Source organism: Phascolarctos cinereus, unplaced genomic scaffold (assembly GCF_003287225.1).
Source record: "Phascolarctos cinereus isolate Bilbo 61053 unplaced genomic scaffold, phaCin_HiC Scaffold_4;HRSCAF=312, whole genome shotgun sequence".
Taxonomy (NCBI): Eukaryota; Metazoa; Chordata; class Mammalia; order Diprotodontia; family Phascolarctidae; genus Phascolarctos; species Phascolarctos cinereus.
Genome location: NW_027555847.1, coordinates 129,930,003 through 129,952,082, shown reverse-complemented (window position 1 = coordinate 129,952,082; position 22,080 = coordinate 129,930,003). Strand labels below are relative to the sequence as shown.

Below are 22,080 nucleotides of genomic sequence, written 5' to 3'. Positions count from 1 at the left end.
CACAGCAAGTCACTGACAAAGCTGGGATTAAAACCCAGGTTTCTTGATTCTTGAGTCTAATGCCCTTTCTACTATGCTGCTCTGTGGTCTCCCCTTCCCTATCACTAGGGTTAGGCTGCTTGTGGGAGTGGGAGCCAGCTTCTAGCCACCAAGTAACCTCTTCAATAGAGAACGAATCTTCAAAATCTGTTTGTTTACATTCTATCCTTCAGCATTTCTTGATGGACAACCAGATTCGATGAATGAGTGCTCATGCACCATGTGGGGAGAGTAGGACACCTCCCCCAAGGTCAACCCTGACAGCTGAGGGTCCAAGGGAAGGTAGCCTCAGAAGAGAGGGGATGAGGGCCAGGGAATTGTGGGTGAGGGGATGGTGGGAGGGGGAGTCTGAGATTACACATTCTTCAATAGCTACAGCTACTTGCCATCTGGTGATTCAGTGTTATGAGACACTAAATCATAGAGCGCCATTCCCCCTACCCCCCACCCCCCAGAGGAACATGTTTAAACAGGCAATCATTGGGTCCTGCCCTTCCAGCCTTTGGGGCCACATAGCTCAAGTGTCTGGGGCCACTCAGGACCCTGGGGACTGTTGGTTCCACCTGAAGGCACAGATGGCATATCCAGACCAGACTGACAGGCTAGGCAAATGAGGGCTTTGGGAATCCTGTCTGTCTCTGCCTCCCCTCCCCCTGAGAGAGAAGCTAGGATTGGGCAGCTCTGTCTCCCTGTGGTATAAACCTGCCTCTCATCCAAGGACCTCCACAATCTGCAACAGGTGCCAGTCCTCAGCCCCCAGGGAGCCAGACTGCAGCAGGCAGAGGGGAGAGGAGAGCCAAGAAGGAGAGAGAAGAGGAAGGGAGAAAAGAGAAAAGAGAAAAGGAGGGGAGAGGAGAGAAAAGGAGAGGAGAAGAGAGAAAAGGAGGGGAGAGGAGCTGAGCCGGCACTAGGCACAGCTGGCAGCCTCTGCATCCAGCCCACCCACCCGCCCCAAGGCTAGACACCCCGCTGTGTTTTCCCTGTGCGCTGAGGAGTGGCGAAAAGTCATCTCAGAAGGAAGGATTCTTGGCAACTGGCTGGCTGGCCTCTGGCTGCCGACATCTCTGCAGTAATTCATTACCCTGAAGTGCGTGTCTCTCTGCTCAGAGAGCCCTCCCCCTTCCCTAGACTCACTTTATAGACTTGGCATTTGCCTGAAGCCTATCACTGCTTGGATCGACTGGGCATCACAGCCCTTTAAGGAAGATCAGCAGCAGACCCACTTTAGAGTCCAGGAGACTGAGGCCAGGAGAGGGACAGCAGCTGGCACAAGGGTAAGTGTGCAGACATTCACGGGACTGAGCTCAGTTCAGCCTCAGCCTCCCCTTGGGGTGGTGGGGAGGGAGGGCAGGAATGCTGCTACTCCACCCTGACTCCCCCCCAAACAGCATTAGAGTCCCTACATTCGTGGCTCTCCTTTCTAGCCTGGTCAAGAAGACCTGGGCACTCATTCCAGGTCCTATCCTAGGCTTCAGAAGGTAGATAGATGGTGGGCAAATGTATCTAGCTGGCAGTGAGGAAACAGGTAGCCAGCATTTCATTCTAACAGAGGTTCCACCAGGATGAGCATAAGTGATGGGAATGGGGATCATAGGTCTGGACATCTCTGTCCTTTGGGGAAACGAAGCCTAGCCTGCTTTGGGGTTAAGGGCTTGGACAGCCATCCCAGATCTAAAAATAGGTGTTTCCCTTCATTACTGGGGCAGAATCCACTGGGATAATTCTAGGAAATGAGTCCCAGAGAGAGAACAATCCCAACCAATGAGACATTAACATTGATGGGATTTGTCCCTGAATGGTGTCCTGGGGCCTGGCTAGAGGGACCAGTAATCCATCCAGTTTGTCTAGTGGCCTGCCTGATAACTCCTGCTAGTTCTTGATCTGGTCAGCTGTCCCCAGCCCCTAGTGACCCAGGCCAGGCTTGAGAGTTGGGGGGGGGGCAGGAGGGGAGGGGAGCAGTCCTTTGGGGGTAATTTCCAACCTCTAAATGCTGGATTTTCACAGTAAATAGGTGTCAGATGTCCTCTCCAACCTGTGCCAACTGGAGGCACTTTCTAGTCCTCCTTTTCACTATTTTCCACTCCTCTCCAGAGGCCACCTGGGCCTGGGAGGCAGATGCACTCCCGGTCAAGAGTTATTGTCATTTTTGTATGGGCAGCCCCACCCAGGTGATCCAGAGATGCAGGTCTCCTTAAAAGCAATGGGAGAATAGATCCACCACACCCGTGCCCAAATGGTCAACTAGAGGTCTAACCCCTGGAAACCTCTTTTCCCCCCTTCCCCATTTGGCACAAAGAGTTATTAGATAATGGAGGGTGGGAGTGGAGGAGTCAGGAAGAGAATACCAGTTCTAATGCAGGCAGAAAACAGTTTCCAGGTTAGACATCTATGTGCAGGGAAGATAATTCATAGCATCATGGGACTTGGAGCTGGAAGGAGCCTTAGAGATTCTTCAGTCCAGCTCTCATTTACATATGAGGAAACTGAGGCCCTAAAGGGAGGAGAGAGTGCCTTGCCTGAGGTTATACAACTGGTAAATGTCTGATGTCAAATCCAGTGCTCATCACTAAAACACAGCTGCTTCAATTCGATTCAATACGATGCAATGCATTGCAGTCCAAATCCAACAAACATTTACTGAAAACCTACTATGTGCAAGTTCCTGGGACAATCGCTGGAGGAGTCTGTATAATGGGCCAATGACCTGGATTGGAAGGGAAAAGGGTGGGGAGTCTCTCTTACCCCTCAAACTCACAGATCATCACAGGACCTGTCGCAGCAGCACCCAAGTACCCACATAACACCTGAAAGTGCACAGAGCAGGACCAGGAGTCCATTCCTTGCGGATTTGGAGGACGGGGGAGGGCTGGGGAAAGAGGGAAGGATATTGCCTTTACCCCTTCATATTGATGGAGAAACTGAGGGCTGTGAGGGGGTAGGGGGGGCTACGAGGGTCAATAAAATGTAGCAAAAATGTCTCCTCCGTCCTTTCCAGCTACAGAGGGGAAACTGAGGCCCACTGTATTATCTAAGCCCCAACTTATCCTCACCTCGTCAGGGCACAGGACCACCTCAGGGAGGTGGTGCGTCGGCAGACCTCAGCTTACTCCACTTGACGTTCCTTCCCCGCCCCCAGATCCTGGACGAGACCCCGCCCTTACCAGCACCGCCCCTTCTAGGGCTAAAGAAGAGGAGGGCGCCCCTCCTTGCTGCTTTCTCCTCCTCCCTTACCAGGCAGAGGGAGCTGGAGCTAAGGCAATTCTGGGCTCCAGAGCTAGAGAGGCTGCAGTGGTGGTAGCGGCAGCAACAGCATCAGAGGCAGCGGCAGCGGTGGTGGTTCAGTGCCAAGGCTGTAGGGGACCGCGACTCTGTCTGGTGAGTGGGGCTGACTGCAGGAGCTGGTGAGGGGCTACCTGGGACAGGAGCAAGTTCCGAAATCTCAGCTTGGGGCTCTGGGTCCCTTCTCTTTGACCCAGAGTACAGGGAGGCCACCTGAGGCGAAGAAACGGTGGCGGCATAGATCTGAAAGTGCTAAAGCCTCTGCTGCCCTTCGCCCTCCCTCGGTAGTTAGGGGAAGGTGGGAGAGGACCTAGGGCTAAGACTCTTCTTCCCTCTCGCTTGTGGAGTCAGAGGACCAGAGTTCTAATCTTGCCTCTGCTACTTGCTCTGTTACCCAAGGCAAGTCACATCCCCTCTCTGATTCCCAGTTGCCTCATCCGTGAAATGACAGTGTTGAGCTGGATGGTTTCCAAAGCCTCGTCTAGCTCAAAATTCTAGGGTCCTAGGATCTTTGGTTGGGTGCAGCCACAGAGAACCCACAGTTGAAGGTGGGATTCTCACCTCCTGTCTCATCAGGGAGGGGAGCAGGTATCCCATGCCCAGAGATTCTTCTGGCCCTAAAGGAAGGGGATGGGAATCCAGACCATGATATGACAGTAACTAGGACCAAGGCTTCCAGTCCCCTTCTCTCTCCTCCCTACCTCCTACCTCCCCCTCCCCCCAATTTAAGGCTTAGAGGAAGAACACCTCGACCAAAAATCACACCCTCACTTCATCCTAACCAGGTACCTGAAATTCTCCTATAAATGCAGCATCCCTTTGTCCTAGGTACTGCCCACTCCTGGCTCTTCTTGTTAAAATGCAAACCCCTGCTAGGAGGAAGAAACCTTGAGGCCACCAGAGCCTAGCAAGAGGAAGCTTCTTCTTTTTTTTTTTAACTACATTTTTTTGGGGGGCTAGGCAATGGGGTTAAGTGACTTACTCAGGGTCACACAGCTAGTAAGTGTTATGTGTCTGAGGTCAGATTTGAACTCAGGTCCTCCTGAATCCAAGGGCAGTGCTCTATCCACTGTGCCACCTAGCTGCCCCAAGGAAGCTTATTCTTTGGGACAGGTGGCCCAGGCTCAGAAGGAGGTCTCAGGGGCTTGAGAGAAGAGGGAACTGAAAGGAATATTTTCCAATAGATTGGGGTGGGGTGGGGTAGTGGAGAGCGCCAGTGAAGCAATAGGCTAACTATATACTATATAGCAGGAGATGATTGGGGAGGGAAGGCACCCACTCGAGATTTAAAATTCATGGCTTGGTTCCAACTCCCCAATCCCCGCAGCTTCCTTAGTTAAACCATCAATATCCCTCTCACTGCTTCCAGAAGGAAGTAAGCCCCTCCATCACTCTCAGTTCACTGCCCACCACCCACCCTCTGCTCCCAAAGACCTCTGGTAGGAGACTCAAAGAGGGAAAGCAGAGTATCAGGAATATGGTGGGGTGGGAGGAAGCTGGACCCACAGAAAAACAGAATGTGGGGTTTCCTGGGAAGCTCAGGACTGGAAAAACCACCTGGACCCTCCCCTGTCTCATTTCTAGGAAAGACTGCCCCCCAAAATGAGGCTGATCAGTGGAACTTTCTCCCCTTTTTGAAATTCCCAAGGGAGGGTGGGGCCAGATTGGGAGGGCCTTGAATGCTAGGCTGACTTTGGACCTAGGGTTTTCCTAGTGGACACTTGTTTGGACTGGAGGTGGCACCATCCTGGATACACTGCAGTTCATCCCCTTAGCCTCATCATTGCATTTTCCTTGACACTGTGGACTTCTGGTGCCTTTCCTTAATTAAGTTCTTCTGTATCCCTCAGTCTTGTCTGAATCTACATAGAGCTAAAGTATTCTATTCCGTGGCCTCCACAATCAAGAGTTTAAAGATAGGTTTCCAGAGAATCATAGAGCATTGGAATGGCAAGGGACCTCATATCATCTAGTTAACCCCCTTCACACTATAAATGAAGAGAGAATAAGCATTTATGTAATGTGCTACACACTGTGCTAAGTGCTTTTTTTCTTTCTTTTTTTCCTTTTTTTTTTAAGCAAATGTTATCTCTATCTCATATAGTAGATACTGCTATTTCCCCACATTTTACAGTAGAGGAAACTAAGGCAAACAGAAGTTAAGTGACCTGCCCAGGGTCACACAGTGTCTGAGGCTATATTTGAATTCGGGTCTTCCTGATTCCAAGGCCTCTGAGTTCTATCCACTACGCCACCAGCTACTGGGTGGGAAAATTAAGGCTCAGAAAAGTTTGGGGGGTGGGGTGGTGCCTTTGTTTTTGTTCAGTTGTGTCCAACTCTTCATGACCTGGTGGATTGTACTGTCCATGAGGTTCTTGGCAAAGATACTGGAGTAGTTTGCCATTTCCTTCTTCAGGATTAGGGCATACAGAAGTTAAGTGACTTGTCCAGGGTCACACAGCTAGAAAGTGTCTGAGGTCAAATTTGAACTCAGGTCTTCCTGACTCCAGGCCCAGCACTCTAGCCACTGAGTCACCTAGCCTTGGGGTGGTACCTAGAATCACATAATGATTAGTGACATAGTTTGGGCATAGGACTCTATCCTTAGATTTTCTTCTACCAATGCCTTCCTACCCAGCCTTCTTCTAATCAATTCCACCAGTGTTTACTGAATGCTGGCTCTGTGCAAGGGCCTGGCTAGGCAGTGAGCGACGTAAAAGAGAATAAGACTTAATCTCTGCTCTCATGGAGTTCACATCCTCCTGGGAGAATTACAAGGTATCTGCAGTTGGTGGAATGGAGAGAGCTCAACATTTGGAGGAGGAAGACTTGGCTCTGCCCCTTCTTAGCATTATGATCTTGGCCAAGGTCCTTCTCCTTTCTGGGCCTTCGCTTTCTCCTCCAGGAAATGAGTTAGCTAGACAATATCCCAAATCTTTACAGCTCTATCATTCAGTGGTCCTCTGGCATAGACACACATAGCTGGGGCGTTAGAGTCTATGGCTTGTATTCCTTCAGTTTTCAACTCCGTGGGGTCCCTTTGCCTCCCAAGTATTTCGGACACTCCCTGGAGGCAGCTGGTGTGGTTCTAGTTCCCCGACACTTCTGAACTGGGAGTAGTAATTTGAAAGTAGCTCTCTTGGAGGGCATCTTCCTAACCCAGACTCGCCTGGTCCAGTGAACACTGTTGATTGAATTTGCTCTTGGGGAACAAAGTGGGTAGATTTGGAGTTGGAGGACCTGAATTTGAATCTTAGCTCTTCCACTTACTGTAATGGGTAAATCTTTTTCCCTGCTCTAAGCCTTCCCAAGTTCTCCTCTCTCAAATGTGAGGAATAGACAATTTTCCATCTCTAAAGCCCTTTTGTCCCAAAAACTTGAAGGTTGAGTCTAAGGCCGTAGAGCAATAATAGCTAGCATTTATATTTCCCTTAAAGGTTTACAAAGGGCTTTACATGTGTAAATCATTTGATCCTTACAACCACCTCGTGAGGTAGGTGCTGTTATTATCCCCATTTTACAGTTGAAGAAACTGAGGCAGAGGATGGTTAAGCGACTTGCCCAGGGTCATACAGCTAGTATCTGAGGCAGCATTTGAACTTAGACTTTCCAGACTCTTAAGACCCATACTCTTATCTACTTAGCACAACTAAAAGAAGGCCTTTTCCCAAACCCTACCCACCCTGCCCCACCCAGCTCCCACCAATTCTTTTTTCTCCATTCCTGCTTAAGTAATGAAGTAGGGGCTTTTTCATTCCTGATATCAGATTGAAGATGCCATTGGTTCTCTTTAAAGTAGGTTCTCTCTTCCATTTCAGCCATGGTCTGAAGTTGGCAAGCCCAAAGCTGTCGTGTTTCACTAACTAATGTGGGAGAGAGAGAGAGAAAGAGAACTAATTAGCAACAGATAAATCTGGTTTTCTGCCTAAGCTAAGCTGCCCAGAAGCTTCAGGCAATTGGTTGGTCCATTTGGAGCTGCTCAAAAGGCTGTTAGCCCATTTTCCTTTCTTTGTCAGGTTCTGGAGAAGATAGTTTCTTAAGGGAGGGTCCCTGCCTGTCTGCTGTTCTTGGGACTTGGGGGAGGGGAGGGTAACTTTCAGAACCCTTGGAATTATGTACTATGACATTTAGCACGCAAGACTTTGAGAAAGCAGTTGGCTAGCACCTTTGACAGACAGAGCATTGGACTGAGGTCTCCTAGCCCTACCTGGTCCTGTCCTGACTCAGAATGTATCCTCTTAGCAATTATTTCTCTTCTCTGGGGCCCTGTCTGCCCAAGCTATAAAATGGGGGTTAAGTAACTTGCTCAGGGTCACACAGCTAGAAAGTGTCTCGGGCTAAGCCGTGTGACCTTGAGGAAGTCTCTTCTCCATTGTGAGCCTCAAAAAAAAAAATTAAAGCCAAGAATTAACATAAATTGGTAGGCATTGCTGCTGGAATAGGTGGGAGAGACAATTCCCTTTTGGGTCCACTCACCCTCCATTTGGCTTTGAAAACTAACGCACTCCTTCCTAGCCACCACTCCCTTGTATGTGCTATCTTCCCTATTAGAATAGATTGTAAGCTCCTTGAGGGCAGGGACTGTCTCATTTTTATATTTGTATTGTTAGTGCTAAGTGCATTGCTTGGCATATAGAAAGCCCTTAATAAATGCTTTTTCATTCATTCATTCATTTACTCATTCATATGCCTTAGCACCTTTGTAGGAAAGGTGCTGTAGAAATATCTACAGGCAGTGCAGTCAGAATGACTAATATTTTATCTTAAAAACAGACTTGAATCTGACAGTCTTTCTCTGATGCCTCATCATAGCATGGGTGTGACCCTGGGTTCTTGAAGGCTGTGCCAGCAGAACACAAGCTGTCTAATAGGTTCTAACAAGGTGGAAAGGCTTAGTAGAGTAGAATTATCCAAGGACCAGCCTAGCTAAGTCCACAGAGGCCCATCACCAAAAGGCTGGTCACAAAATAATTCACTCTCAAGGAAGAGTTATAGCAGTTCCTTCTAAGACTCATGACGAGGTTGTGCTTCCCAGCAGCAGAATAAAAACCACACCAAGCAAACTGCAGATTTTTTTCAGGTATGAGTAGGGCCATAAGATCTTGCAAGAGGACGAGTTAGATCAGAACCCAGGATATAACAACAATAACAATTTTTTTTTGTTTTTGTTTTGGTTTGTTTTGTTTTGCTAGGCAATGGGGTTAAGTGACTTGCCCAGGGTCACACAGCTAGTGTTATGTGTCTGAGGCCATATTTGAACTCGGATACTCCTGAATTCAGGGCCAGTGCTCTATCCACTGCGCTACCTAGCTGCCCCACAACAATAACAATTGTGTGAGTTTATGCATCATGATGTAATAGAAAGAACACCAAACTTGGAGTTAGAAGTCTCCCAGGTTCAGACCCTAGCACCATCACTTCATAACTGTGTGAACTTGGGTAGATGCTTAGTCTTGCTAAACCTCAGTCTCCTCATTTGTAAAATGAGGTACCGTACAAGGTTATTAAGGAGAAAATGCTTTAGAAATGTGAGTTATAGCTATATAAGTGTTTACTTATAAAATCCTAGGATTTTGAGAAGGAAAAGAGAAACGAATGTAGAGAAATGGATGAATATTTACAAAAATATAAATTGCCCAGGTTAACAGAAAAGGAAAGAGGATACTTAAATCACTATCTTAGAAAGAGAAATTGAACCAGCCATCAATGAGCTCTTTAAGAAAAAATCCCCAGGAACAGATGGATTCAAAAGTGAATTCTACCAAACATTTAAAGAACCACTCTAATACTATATAAACTATTTGGAAAAGACCAAGGAGATCACTCAGTCCAACTCCGTTAAATTTATGGATGAGAATAGAAGGGACCCAAGGTCGCAGAGCTACAGGTAATAAGTAGCTGAACTAGGATTTGAACCCTGGTCCTATGTATTCTGAAGACCTCATCGTGGTGTGAAGGTAATTCTGAGTTTTTGAAGTCTATACCAGCAGAGTGAAAAATTCCAGGTTCTACCATGCTGGAAAAGCTTTGACTACAGTACCGGTGTTCCTAGGCTAGCTGTATACAAAAAGGCTCATCATCACAAGCCTGGTGGTTAGGTGATGAATTCTTTTGCTATGGCAACTCATGGTACAAGGAAAATTACAAATGGTTCTCAGTCGTGAGGGGTCCCTCCCACCTCTGCATTGACGGTGACAGTGGCAGTGTGCTGAGAAATGGGGCAGAAGGTGCAAAGGGTCACACAGCTCTTAGACCATTTACAAACATTAATTGTTGGTACTTTATAAATAAGACATCTTTGTTGAATGCTCAAGAAATTGGTGTGTTCTGGGAACTGAATCCTGTCAACCTTGTTATTCTTGCTATAAATGAAATAAGAAGACAAAAGAAAGTTGCAGATAAATGGAGGGATGGCTCACAGGCTCTCCTTGAGAGACAAATAAAAAATTTGACAGAGTTGGTTTTATCATGTATCCAAGGGCAACAGGAAATCTCTTTTTTTATGGGACACTTGGCCATTATGATTTTCAGTGCTCAAGATGAGCATTTGAAAGAAACAATAAAAAAAATCCCACCACGAAGACAATGGACTTAACAGTCTGCTGCAAAGGATAAAGATGTAGAAAAATTCTACAAAGTATGTGATAAAACCAGAAAGACTTGGGTTCAAGTCCTCTCTTTGGCACATACTGGCTTTTGACCCTGGGCAAGTTAATTAACCTTTCAGTGCTCTAGGAACTCTCTAATGTTATAAGTTGCAGAGAAGGTGTGGACCTGCATTGATAGAGGAAATTTCATCTTGGGGAATCCCTGATATCAATGAAATCCCAGGTGTAGTCTTTACCCCCTATTCCCCATCCCCTGTAAGTTAAATCTATCTGTCTGTCTGTCTATCTATCTATCTATCTATCTATCTGTCTATCTGTCTATCTGTCTGTCCGTCTGTCCGTCTATCTATCTATCTATCTATCTATCTATCTATCTATCTATCTATCTATCTATCTATAGGGAAGGACAGTGAAAAATTTGGCTCATATACTCATAAGGTCATAGATCTAGAATTGAAAGGTATCTCAGAAGCCATGCACTCCAATCCCTTCGTTTTACAATTGAGGACAATGAGTCCTAGGGAGGTGAAGTCACATAATTAGTAGGAATCTGAGGTGGGATTTGAAACCAGATCCTCTGATGAAAAGAAAAAAGACCAAAAGTTAATACATTATGTGGAAGACCCATACTTATATATAATGAATATTTTCTTCAAGACAAGATTTAGGAGGCACTATATATGATGAGTACTGAATAACACCAGAAAATGAAATTGGCTATATCTTAACAACTGGATTTCTATATTAGAGCCATTTCCAAATCAACCATCCTTGTGTAGTCAGGTGATCAACTTGTTAGAGCAAAGATCCAAATTAGGGAAAAAGTGAAAAATGAGAAGAAATGTCACACAATTAAAGAAGTTCAATCTGATCTATTTGAAAGTGCTCTTGATTCCAAAAATTGTGAAATGGACAACAGAAAAGACATCAGCACAGACTAACACCCTTTCCTAAGGATATTTAACTGATGTAAATCAATTGCTACAACAAGGAGGCCCAAAGAGCTTGGAAACTACCTCAGCCAGAATATCCTAGCTCTCCTTTCCAAGTGCAGAGATGTGGTAACCAAGAGTAACACCAGTTTTGAAAATAAAATCATTTGTAAAATTATTTAGAGAAGGCTGGTGAAAGATTATGAACAGTATCACTTCACAAGACAGAGGTGGTGGAGGGAAAAAACAGATTTGTTGAAAGCAAGGTGAGAGGCCCAATGAAACCAAATATTGTGAGAGGATTTAAAAATGACATTGGAAGGAGGGCAAGAAACAGAGAAGTTTGCCAAGATCTCTATGTCAAGTCATTTTCTCCATCAATGAGAATGGAATTGCCGCGTTTCAACTCTAACGTGGCTGTCCCTGACGTTATGTATGAGGCCTAAGGATAAGTAGTGCTGGAGGTGACATAAGTACAAAGAGCAGTAGGACTAGATCAAGTGTAGCCAGAGGAAGTTCATATTGGAGGGGTGTACTTTAGGGGAGGATCAGTTCTACAGGAATCTGAAGAAAAGATAACCAAAAAAATACTTGGGAAAAATCAAAGATAGTGTGACTACCAGAAAAAAAAAGTGATTAAAAATATCAATAACTACTGACCCCATATGTTTACTTTCTTATCCCTAAAATATCTTTATAAAATTCTCTATTTTGCGGGGGAGAATATTATCGATGAAGGCATGAAAAGGGAGGCTTCTATAGATGGTATCCTATAATAGACTACATCTTGATAGTCGTACAACTTTTTCTTTTTGGTTAGGCAATGGGGTTAAGTGACTTGCCCAGGGTCACACAGCTAGTAAGTGTTATTATGTGTCTGAGGCTGGATTTGAACTGAGGTCCTCCTGAATCCAGGGCCGGTGCTCTATCTACTGCGCCACCTCACTGCCCCGATAGTCATACAACTGACTGAAAGGTATAGAGAATTCAAAATCCTACTATACTTACTGCTTAGCAACTGTAAAAAAAAAAATGATCATTCATTACAGAATAAAATACTATCTTAAAAGCCCTTCCAGAGGAAAAAGTCTTCTATGCATAGGCTAAAAATCATGCCAAATTTCTTGAAAGCTAAAAGAGAGGACTTCTTTTTATGACCTATTAATATCAAGTTAAGACATAAAACAGGGAAATGTATTCTCACCAAAGTTGTTTGTCAGTGTCATGGAGGAAATCCAGCACCGAATCCAAATGATAAAAAACCTCAGTAGATTGTCAGGTTCCCTAGCTGTTCTTATTTGCGGCTAACTGCATTGATTATGTCACTTCTCTGGACATTGCTGAGTTGCCTAAATGAAAAAAAAAAAGGAAAAGCTGCCCAAATCAAAAGATTTAACCCTAAATCTCCACCAAGGGAAAACCAAGTGGATGAAAAATGATTGCTATGCAGTGGGATGGACAGCCCATATAGCTGACCCTTTAGTATGATATTTTATTTTTGCTTTTTTTTTTTAGTGGGGCAATCAAAGTTAAGTAACTTGCCCAGGGTCACACAGGTAGTAAGTTTCAAGTGTCTGAGGCCAGATTTGAACTTAGGTCCTCTTGATCCCAAGGCTAGAGCTCTATCTACTGCGCCACCTAGCTGCCCCATAGTATGATATTTTAGGTACTATGGATGGACAGTGAGCTAAAAGTAAAGTAAAAGGAAGAAAATGATTGGGTTGCATTAGGGGAAATGGGAAGTGCTTTTTTTTTTTCCCTCTGAGCACAAACAGATTTCTCCTGATGATGATATGGGGTTATAGATCATGACATATCACAGTGTCCAAAGAATTATCCAGTCTGATGGAGAGATAACATACAAGCAACTATGTAGAAACAAGATATATATGGGATATAAATTGGGGTGGGGTGGGGGAGAGTAGCCCTAGAGGTAAGGCAGTAAGATTAAGGAGGACTAGAAAAGGCTTCTTGCAAATGGTGGGACTTGGGCTGAGGTTTGAAGGAATCCAAGGAATACAGGAGGAAGAGATGAGGAGGCACTGTGCTAAGCAGTGGGGATACAAAGAAAGGCAAAAAGCAATCCCTGACCTCAAGGAGCTCATAATCTAATGGGGAAATTTAAAGGGAGGGTCATCCAAAGAGCAGTGAAGAAACATGGTGAGTACAAATAGACTGTAGCCTGTTAGCCACAAAGAATTTCACACCAGAAATGGCATTAAGAAAGACATCTGAGACTTTGCCCCTGGATCCCTGGACTCTCAGGTAAGCTTTTGCTTTCAAATTGTCATTGCCCTCCTGGCTATGCTTCTGACTTTTCAGATTTTAATACCATATCTTACCACAGTCTCATCCTGGAAACTCCCTCAGCACCTAGGGCCTCTTCACTCCAAATGAAGTTTGAGAAGATCACAAGAGTGCTCACTGGGTCTACTATGGATTTCCATTACATAATTTCAACTGGGCCTTCATTACACCAAGACCTCCCTAATTGACTTACTCACCACAGCATCTTTCCCAAACCTTTTCATCTTTTCTCCAGTCTCTCACAAGTCCCCCTATCCTCACCCTCTCAGTTGAGAACTTGGCTTCATATTTTACTGACAAAACTGAGGCTATTCACTGAAAGCTCCCTCTTATCCTATGTTCCTCATCTGTAGAGGGCTGGCTTTGGGGAGTTGGAGGGCTTAGGCCAGCCCGGGTCTTACCTGTAGCTTGTACTAAGCCTGACAGCTGTGAAACTCAGGATGTGGCTCACCACCCCCCTGTTCCGTCTCTTGAGAACAGGATGCAGGAAGGGAGGAAACAGGGTACAGGACAGGATGCAGGAAAGAATGTAACAGACAAGGTACAAGGAAGTAAGGAAATCACTTAATTAGATTTGTACTTTTCATGAAAAATAATGTTACTGTTGCTTGATCCAGTACTATATAAGCCTGAGCCCTCAGATCAATAAACAAGTTTGTTCTTCACATCTTCCACCTGGCCCGTGATTCTTTCTCTCTTCACAGTCTGCTGGCATCAGACCACAGCCGGAAAAGCAGGTGCTCCCGGCACTCATCTCACATTGCTCAAGTGTCTTCTATCACTAGATTGATCCTCCATACCTATTTCATATGAAGACCTGGCCCTTCCCCTTACCAAAGCAAACTCACCTACGTGCACAAATCATCCTATTCTGTCCCATCTGCTCCACCAGATTGTCCCTTCTATCATCCCTGCTCTTTCACTAATCTCCAATTTCTCCCTGACTTCTAGCTGCTTCCCAAGTCTATGTATTCCCCATCCTCAAAACAATCTTCATTTGATCTGTCTGTCCCTTCTAGCTGTTGTCCTATATCTCTCCTCTTTTTTGTGGCTTAACTCTTTAAGGATTAAAGTAAAGAGTTAAACTCTTTAGAGCTTAAGACTGTCTGAGTCTTTCACCTCATTCCACTAAAATTGCTCTCTCCAACCTTACTAATGATCTCTTTGCTAGATCTAATGGCCTTTTCTCAATCCTCATCTTTCTTTTTTTTACCTCTTTGCAGCCTTTGGTATTGTCAGTCATCTTCCTTGATACTTTCTTCTCTCTAGTTTGTGTGACACTGTTCTCTCTTTGTTCTCCACCTACCTGTCTGACTACTCTACCTCTGTCTCCTTTGTTGGGTCTTCATCCAGGTCATGCCTGCTGACCATGGGTGTCTCCCAGGATTCTGTCTTGCGCCCTCTTCTCTACCCCCTCTGTATTATTTCACTTGATAACCTCATCAGCTCCCCATGATTTTAAGTATTATCTCTTTGCAGATGAGTCAGATCTACTTGTCCATCCCTAACCTCTCACCCCATCTCCCACTGCCTACAGACATAGAGAACTAGATTTCCTGTAGACACATTAAACTCATTATCTTCCCCCCCAAAGCTTCCCCTCTTCCTAATGTTATTATTACTTTTTCCTTCCTTCCTTCCTTCCTTCCTTCCTTCCTTCCTTCCTTCCTTCCTTCTTTCCCTTTCTTTCTTTCTTTCTTTCTTTCTTTCTTCTTCCTTCCTTCCTTCCTTCTTCCTTCCTTCTCCCTTCTTTTTTCTTCCTTTCTCTCTTCCTTTCTCCTTTCCTTCCTCTCTTCCTTCCTTCCTTCCTTCCTTCCTTCCTTCCTTCCTTCCTTCTTTTTTCTTCATTTCTCTCTTCCTTTCTCCTTTCCTTCTTTTCTTCTTTCCTTCCTCTCTTCCTTTCTTCTTTCCTTCCTCTCTTCCTTCCTTCCTTCCTTCCTTCCTTCTTTCTTTCCCTTCTTCTTCTCTTTCTTTCTTTCTTTCTTTCTTTCTTTCTTCCTTCCTTCCTTCCTTCCTTCCTTCCTTCCTTCCTTCTTTTTCTCTTACTCTTGAGGATATCACCTTCCTACCAACCACCAAAGCTCAAAACCTGGGTATCATCCTTGGCTCCTCACTTGCACTCACTTCACATGCCCAATTTGTTGCCAAATCTTATGGTTTCTACCTTTGTAACATCTCTTATATACCTTCCCTTCTCTCCTCTAACACTGCCACTGCCTTGGTTCAGTCCCTCCTTACCTCACATCTCGACTTCTGCAATAGCCTGGAGGTTGGTCTCCCTGCCTCAAGGCCCCCCACTATAGTTCATTCTCCACTCAGCTTTCAAATTGATCTTCCTAAAGTCCAGGTCTGACTACATCACCCCCTATTCAATAAATTCCAGTGGTTCCTTATTAAGTCTAGGATTAAACTGAAGTCTTTTGTTTGGCTCTCACGGCCCTTCTCTACCTTTCCAGCGTCCTCATACCTTTCTCCCCTCCACGTACTCTATAACGTTGTGTCTAGTGACACCGGTCTCTTTGGTTCTTCCTTGTTTCTTGCGTTTTCACTGGCTGTCCTTCAAGCCCAGAACTTCTCTACCTCCTGTTTTCCATAGATTCCTTCAAACCTCAGCCCAAGTCCCACCTTCTACAAGAAGCGTTTCCTAGTCCTCCTTAATCTTCACTCTAGGACTACCCCTCCACTTATCCTGTATACATCTTGTGTGTACATAGTTGCTTACATGCTATCTCCCTATTAGACTGTGAGCTCCTTGAGGGCAGGCACTAGTTTTTGCCTTTCTTTGTTTCCCCATCATTTAGGAGAGTGCCTTGACACACAGTATGCCCTTAATAAATACTAGTTGACTGACTGACCCTGGAACAGCCGTCTAACCCCTGCGGTCTGCTTACCCTGGACCATCCCTCCGCCATGCCAGCCCTCTTCTCCCATTTGTAAGTTACTCTTAGGACCTCCATTCTGGGGAGTAGCCTAGGCCAGCCAGCCTTCATTACCTTCCCAGCCATGCTTAGGACATTGTAGACTTCAGTACTTTGCTCCCATGTTGGTGCCTCTCCCCAGCCCCGACTCCCTTCTGTGTTTTGTCTTCCCCTATTAGAATATACACCTCTTAAGGGCAGGTACTGATTTCTTTTTGACTGTGTTAGTTAGTGCTTAGTACAGTTCCTGGCACACAGTAAGTGCTTAATAAATGCTTGTTGTCTCACCTTGCCTTGCCCTATCTTGTCTGGAATCAGGCCCGAATGTCATTTCCTGATCACATCTTGACCATGCCTCCTTCATTCGAGCCATCCTCTTACACCTCCTACTACTATAACCACTTGGACTCTGCCACTGGCACCCAGTTCTCTAATAGGAGAACTTTTGCTTTTCTTTTTCTTTCTAGCTCTCCTTCATGTATTGCCTTTCTCCATTTGAATGTAGCTCCTTGAGTTCAAGGACCATTCTGCTTACTTTTATTTGTGTCCCCAAGGCATAGTACAATGACCGGCACATAGTTAAGTGCTTAAGCGTTTTTTCATTCATTCATTGTTGGAAAGATGGGAGACCAGTCTGGTATGGAGGATAATAGATGGACATCCTGTGTTCTCCACTGAAACACATGTAATATTAAGTGATCTAGAGATGAGCCCCTGTGGTGCATTTATGGGAGGGTATAGTTGAGAGTCACCCAGGATAAGCAGTATGATTGGGTTGAGATCAGTTCCATTGGAAGGAGTGTCACAGATCCATTGAAACAGGAAAGAACAATTCAACAGGTGTTATCCAGAGCATTGAAGGATGTAGGCTGTATGGGCAGATACATGGACAGAAGTATGAAGATTATTAAGGTGTAGAAGTGGAGAGAAACTGGGGAACCCATTTTCAGAGGGTTTCTAGAACAACCAGGCTCTAGATGGAGCAGACTGAGAAGTTGGGGAGATCAGAAGGGAGGGTCTTACCCTGCCTGGTCCCTGTACAAGGGAAGAACTAAATCAAGGGATGGTGAGAACAGAAGTCCTACCTGGAGACATACTGATAGGTGTGTACTTAGCACAATGACTTGTAAATAGTCAGTGCTTAATCAATGCTTTGAATTGATTTGTCTGAGATAGCCAATTAGCTAAAATTGCCAATAATAATAATAGCTTGAATTTATGTAGCACCTATTTATGTCAGGTACTGTGCTAAGCATTACAAATATTACTTTATTTGATCTTCACAACAACCTTGAGAGGTAGGTACTACTTTTTTCCTCATTTTACAGTTGAGAAAACTGAGGTAAACAGAGGTTAAGTGACTTGCCCAGGGTCACACACCTAGGAAGCATCCAAGGCCAGATTTGAATGTAGGTCTTCCTAAACTACAGGCCCAGTGCTTCATCCACTGCACTACCTAGCCACCAGAAACTGTTAACTCAAATTGGCCCCACTCCCTGGGTTTGGGAAATATGAATAGTGTCATCATTGTTAGTCTTGTTAATATTAATGGTATTATGAAGAAGAGAATGAGAGTGTACCTAACTCTATGGTAACAACTTAGAAACGTATGTTTTTCTTGCCTCCCAACCTGCTAGTCTCCAGACAAGGATACCATAGTTTCTTATTTTCATCTTTATGCAGTTTGTTTTGTTATAAACCAAGGAAAGCCACTTGTCTCCCGTTGGCCAGATTTTTAGCTTCATTCATTCATCCATTTAGTCAACAAATATTTATTGGACAGATAGCAGGCCCTGTGCTACCTTGATTGCAATTCAACCTGGGTGGAATTTTAGCCAAGGGAGTTGGTCCCCAGGACTATGGGGAATTCCTTCAGTCTCTTCTATTTAATCCTTGTGGACTAGAGAGAGAAGGAAAGACAATTATAAAATAAATCTGGAAATAAATCAGACTTGGCAGTTTCTAGGTCTGATTGTAGGGGCTATTAATGGGATATGGAAGACTAATTAGTACAATTCACCAGGCACTGATTAAGCACCCACTATATTCTCGGTGTTGGTTCGGTTCTGGCCACCTCTCTGAATCTTGCCGCAGGGCCACAGGTAATCTTGTCATCTTATCCATTGCTCTTGTCTCCAGGTAGGACCTGCGCTGCCAGCATCTTGGTCAAATGAAGTCAAATGTGGACCCAGTTCTTCCCTCATCTAGGGGTTCCTCCCTTCAGGCCTCCCCCCATTCTTATGCCGAGTTGGCTAATCCTAGACTGTGACTATCCCCTTGTGTGAAGGGTAGACAAATTTAAATCGACAAATCTACAAACATTGTAACTGCCTATGTTACATAAGCCCTGAGACTGTACAAACAAAAAATAGTTCTTGCCCTCAAGAAGCTTACCTTTTATGAAGGAAGGAAGAAAACAAGCATTTGTTAAGTACATACTATTGTGCCAGGCAGTGTACTAAGTACATAAGGGCAGTCTTATGTTGAGGCAGCTGGTGGTGCCCTGGGTGAAGCCCTGGGCCTGCAGTCAGGAAGACCTGCCTTCAAATCTGGCCTCAGACACTTTCTAGCTGTGTGACCCTGGATAAATGACTTAGGCTCCTTCAACCTCGAAGGATTGGTGTGGGGATCAAATGAGATTAGATTTGTAAAGTGATTAGCATGATGCCTGGAACATAGTAGATGTTATATAAGTGTTTACTCCCTTCCTTACCCTCCTTTCCCTTTCCCACTACATCTTTTTCTCAGCAGTGGCCCCAGTGTTGGGAAGGGAGCAGGTCCCATCTTTCAGACTTGACCCTGAAAGTGAAATGTCCAGGAAGATCCTTCTAATGATCCCACAATAATAAAAACAACAATGATAATCCCTCATACTTATAAGGAAAGACATATTGTAGGCCTGATGAATTAACTTTCAGACTGTAGCATATTACCATTGGTAATGTGTGTCAAGAAATGGCATAAAAGAGATCACTGGGTTTGGAGTCAGAAAGGCCTGAGTTCAAATCCCACCTCAGATACATGCCACCCTAGGCAACTTCTTTGTGCCTCTGTTTCTTCATCTGCAAAATGAGGGTTCTGGACTCAGCGGCCTCTTGGTCTATGAAAAGAAGGTGGGCCAGCCATTTAGGAAAAACAGGAGACACCTTGAGGTAACCTTGAGATATTAAAAGGGCCAGGGGAGATCTCAGGCATGTTGCGTAGGAGACCTACAGAAAGAGAAATTACATGAAAAAGGTAGAACAGAATTTCGTAGGATGAAAAGAGGGGCTGGAGTCCACAGGTGTGGACCCATACTGATGAGCTTATGAATCTATCTCAATGTATTTAGTGTCCTATAAATTTTTTTTACCCTATCCCGAATCCCCCTCTTCCTCCAAGCTGTTTTCCCATTGAAAAAAACCAACCCAAAACCAAACCCTTGTTACAAATATGCACAGTCAATCCAAACAAATTCCAGCATTGGTCATGTACAGAAAAAAATGCACGCATAATTCTGCATATTGAATCCCTCACCTTTCTTTCAGGAAGTGTGTGGCATGCTTCAATATTGTTGTTGTTCAGTCATTTTTCAGTCATGTCTGACTCTCCATGACACCATTTGGGGTTTTCTTGGCAAAGGTACTGAAGTGGTTGGCCATTTCCTTCTCCGGCTCATTTTACAGAGGAGGAAACTGAGGCAAACAGGGTGAAGTGACTTGCCCAGGGTCGCATAGCTATTAAGTCTCTGAGGCTGGATTTGAATTCGGGTCTTCCTGACTCCAGGCCTGTACGCTTCAGTACTGATCTGGAGAAGCAGTTGGTCACCACATTGATCAGAGTTCTGAGTCTCTCTCAATTGTTTGTCTTTACAATGTTGTTATTGAATAAGTTGTTTTCTTGGTTCTGCTCACTTCACATTGCATCAGTTTAGACAAGTCTTCCTAGGTTTCTCTAAAACCATCTCTTTCATTATTTCTTACAGCACACTAGCATTCCATAATGTTCATTTACCAAAATTTTTTCAACCATCCCCCAATGAATAGGCACCCCCTTAGTTTCTAGTCACCCTACAGTTTCCAGAATGCTTTCACATATATCACTTCATTTGACCCTCACAAAAGCCTTATGAGGGAGGGTTTATGCTCTCCATTTTACAGATGAAAAGGCTGAGGCTCAGAGAGATCTGATTTGCTCAAAGTCACAGAGCTAGTAAGTGGGAAGCCCTTCTCTATTCCCATCCCCATCCTCTGAGAGTTGCCCACTAGCCTGAGGAAAGCAGTGCCAGGAGTGTTTTAAGAATGGTGTGATGAACACAAGAATAATACACTATGACCAGGTAGGATTTATACCAGGAATGCAGGGTTGGTTCAATATTGGGAAAACTATCAGCATAATTGATCATATCAACACCAAAGAATGGTGTGATGAGCCAGGCCTCTTCTGTGAGATGTTGGCATGTCAACAGCTCACAGAGCTCTTGGTCCCCATCAGCCCTTGGCTCAGTGCTGCAATGCTGATGACTCTGAAATATTTTTAGAAGACAGAAAGCCAGGGAGGGACAGCCAGAATAAAAGAAATAAGCATAGAATCACGTCCAAGTCCGGAAGGATGATGCTTCTTAGCAGACCATCTTCCGTTTTGTCCTTCCACCAGAGCTATCTCCTCTTTTTCTCTCTGTCCATATGTAGCCTCCCACCCTATACTCCTCCACACCTTCCACCCACTCAAAGTCCTCCTGAGAATATGTAGATTGGCAAGGAAACAAAATCAGCAAGACCCTCCTAGAAGGGTCACTTTTTCTAGAAGATACTGTTTCTCATGAGCTGCTAGTTCCAGACATAACAGAAGAAACCAGGGACAACAATAACTCTCCCCCTCACCATACCCATCATCTTGTTAAAGCCTCCCCGTAATCTTGTATGTGTGGGGGTGGGGGAGAGGGTGATGGTAGGGTTGAAATCAGAATAGCTGACATTTTTATGGAGCTTTTAGGCTTAAAACATGCTTTCCATATATCATTTCATTCAATCCTCACAAGTATACACATTCCCCACGTGTATGTATCTATATCTATCATCTATCTGTCTATCATCTATCAGCTATCTATCTATCTATCACCTGTCTGTCTATCATCTATCAGCTACCTATCATCTATCATCTATCATTCATCTATTTATCATCTATTTGTCTATTTCTATCTATCATCCATCTATCAGCTATCTATCATCTATCATCTATCTATCATTCATCTATCTGTCTATCTATCATCTAGCTATCCATCATCTACCTATCTATCTGTCTGTCTGTCTGCCTATCATTATCCTCCTTTGACAGATAAGAAGACAGATCCAGAAGAGGTTAAGTGACTTGCTCAACTCATGGCTTGTGAGTGCCAGAGCCACAGTTTAAGGTCAAGTGGGTCTACACCGCACTGCCCAGTTCTAATTCATGAGTGATGGATACACAATGTCTCATTTAAGGGAAACCAGGGTTGTTTTTTGGAGTTCATCCTTATGTTTCCACATAGCTACTTCTGATGATTTCTAATATAATGCCTCCTGGTGTCCCTATCTGATTTATAATCCTGGGACAGAGGGAGGAATAGACCATGACTCTGACCTAGGAGGGTACTTGTCCTATTTAGGATGAATAGTTTTGCATCCTAGTCAAGCGTGATTGAGACCATTTCGTCAATCTGCTCTCTGAATCTCTGGTCTGGGTCCTTCTCTGTATCTCTTTTAACCAGTGTGTGTTGTCAAAAAGCAAGGGAGGGGCTCCGTCTCAGAAATGATCCTCTTGAACCCCAGAGGCATATTTTTCAAGAAGAATCAACAGAAACGGGGATCTTCGGTCTTCCTGAGGCTTGATATCCCTTGATAATAATGGAATTCGAAAGCTGCAGCACTGTCTGGGCTGGAACTGTCTCTGAAGCATTTTAATCATCGATTTCTTTCTGGGAGTCGATGGAGGAGAGCAAAGTGGCAAAGCACTGGGTGAAAGGACTGGGGTCGAGGA

At 44.6% G+C, this 22,080-nt stretch overlaps 1 protein-coding gene across 2 annotated transcripts in view; it reads left to right on the top strand.

Annotated features, from left to right (window-relative positions):
- The first annotated feature begins 1,021 nt into the window (after positions 1-1,021).
- BAIAP3 (BAI1 associated protein 3) overlaps positions 1,022-22,080 on the top strand; it is an 82,701-nt gene continuing 61,642 nt past the window's right edge. The window contains exon 1 of one of the 2 annotated variants that reach the window (XM_021006799.2): positions 1,022-1,313. The gene's annotated coding sequence lies outside the window, so the exon portion shown is untranslated. Of the gene's footprint in view, positions 1,314-3,010; positions 3,415-22,080 lie in introns of those variants that run through there. The other variant, XM_021006798.2, reaches the window with a different exon arrangement.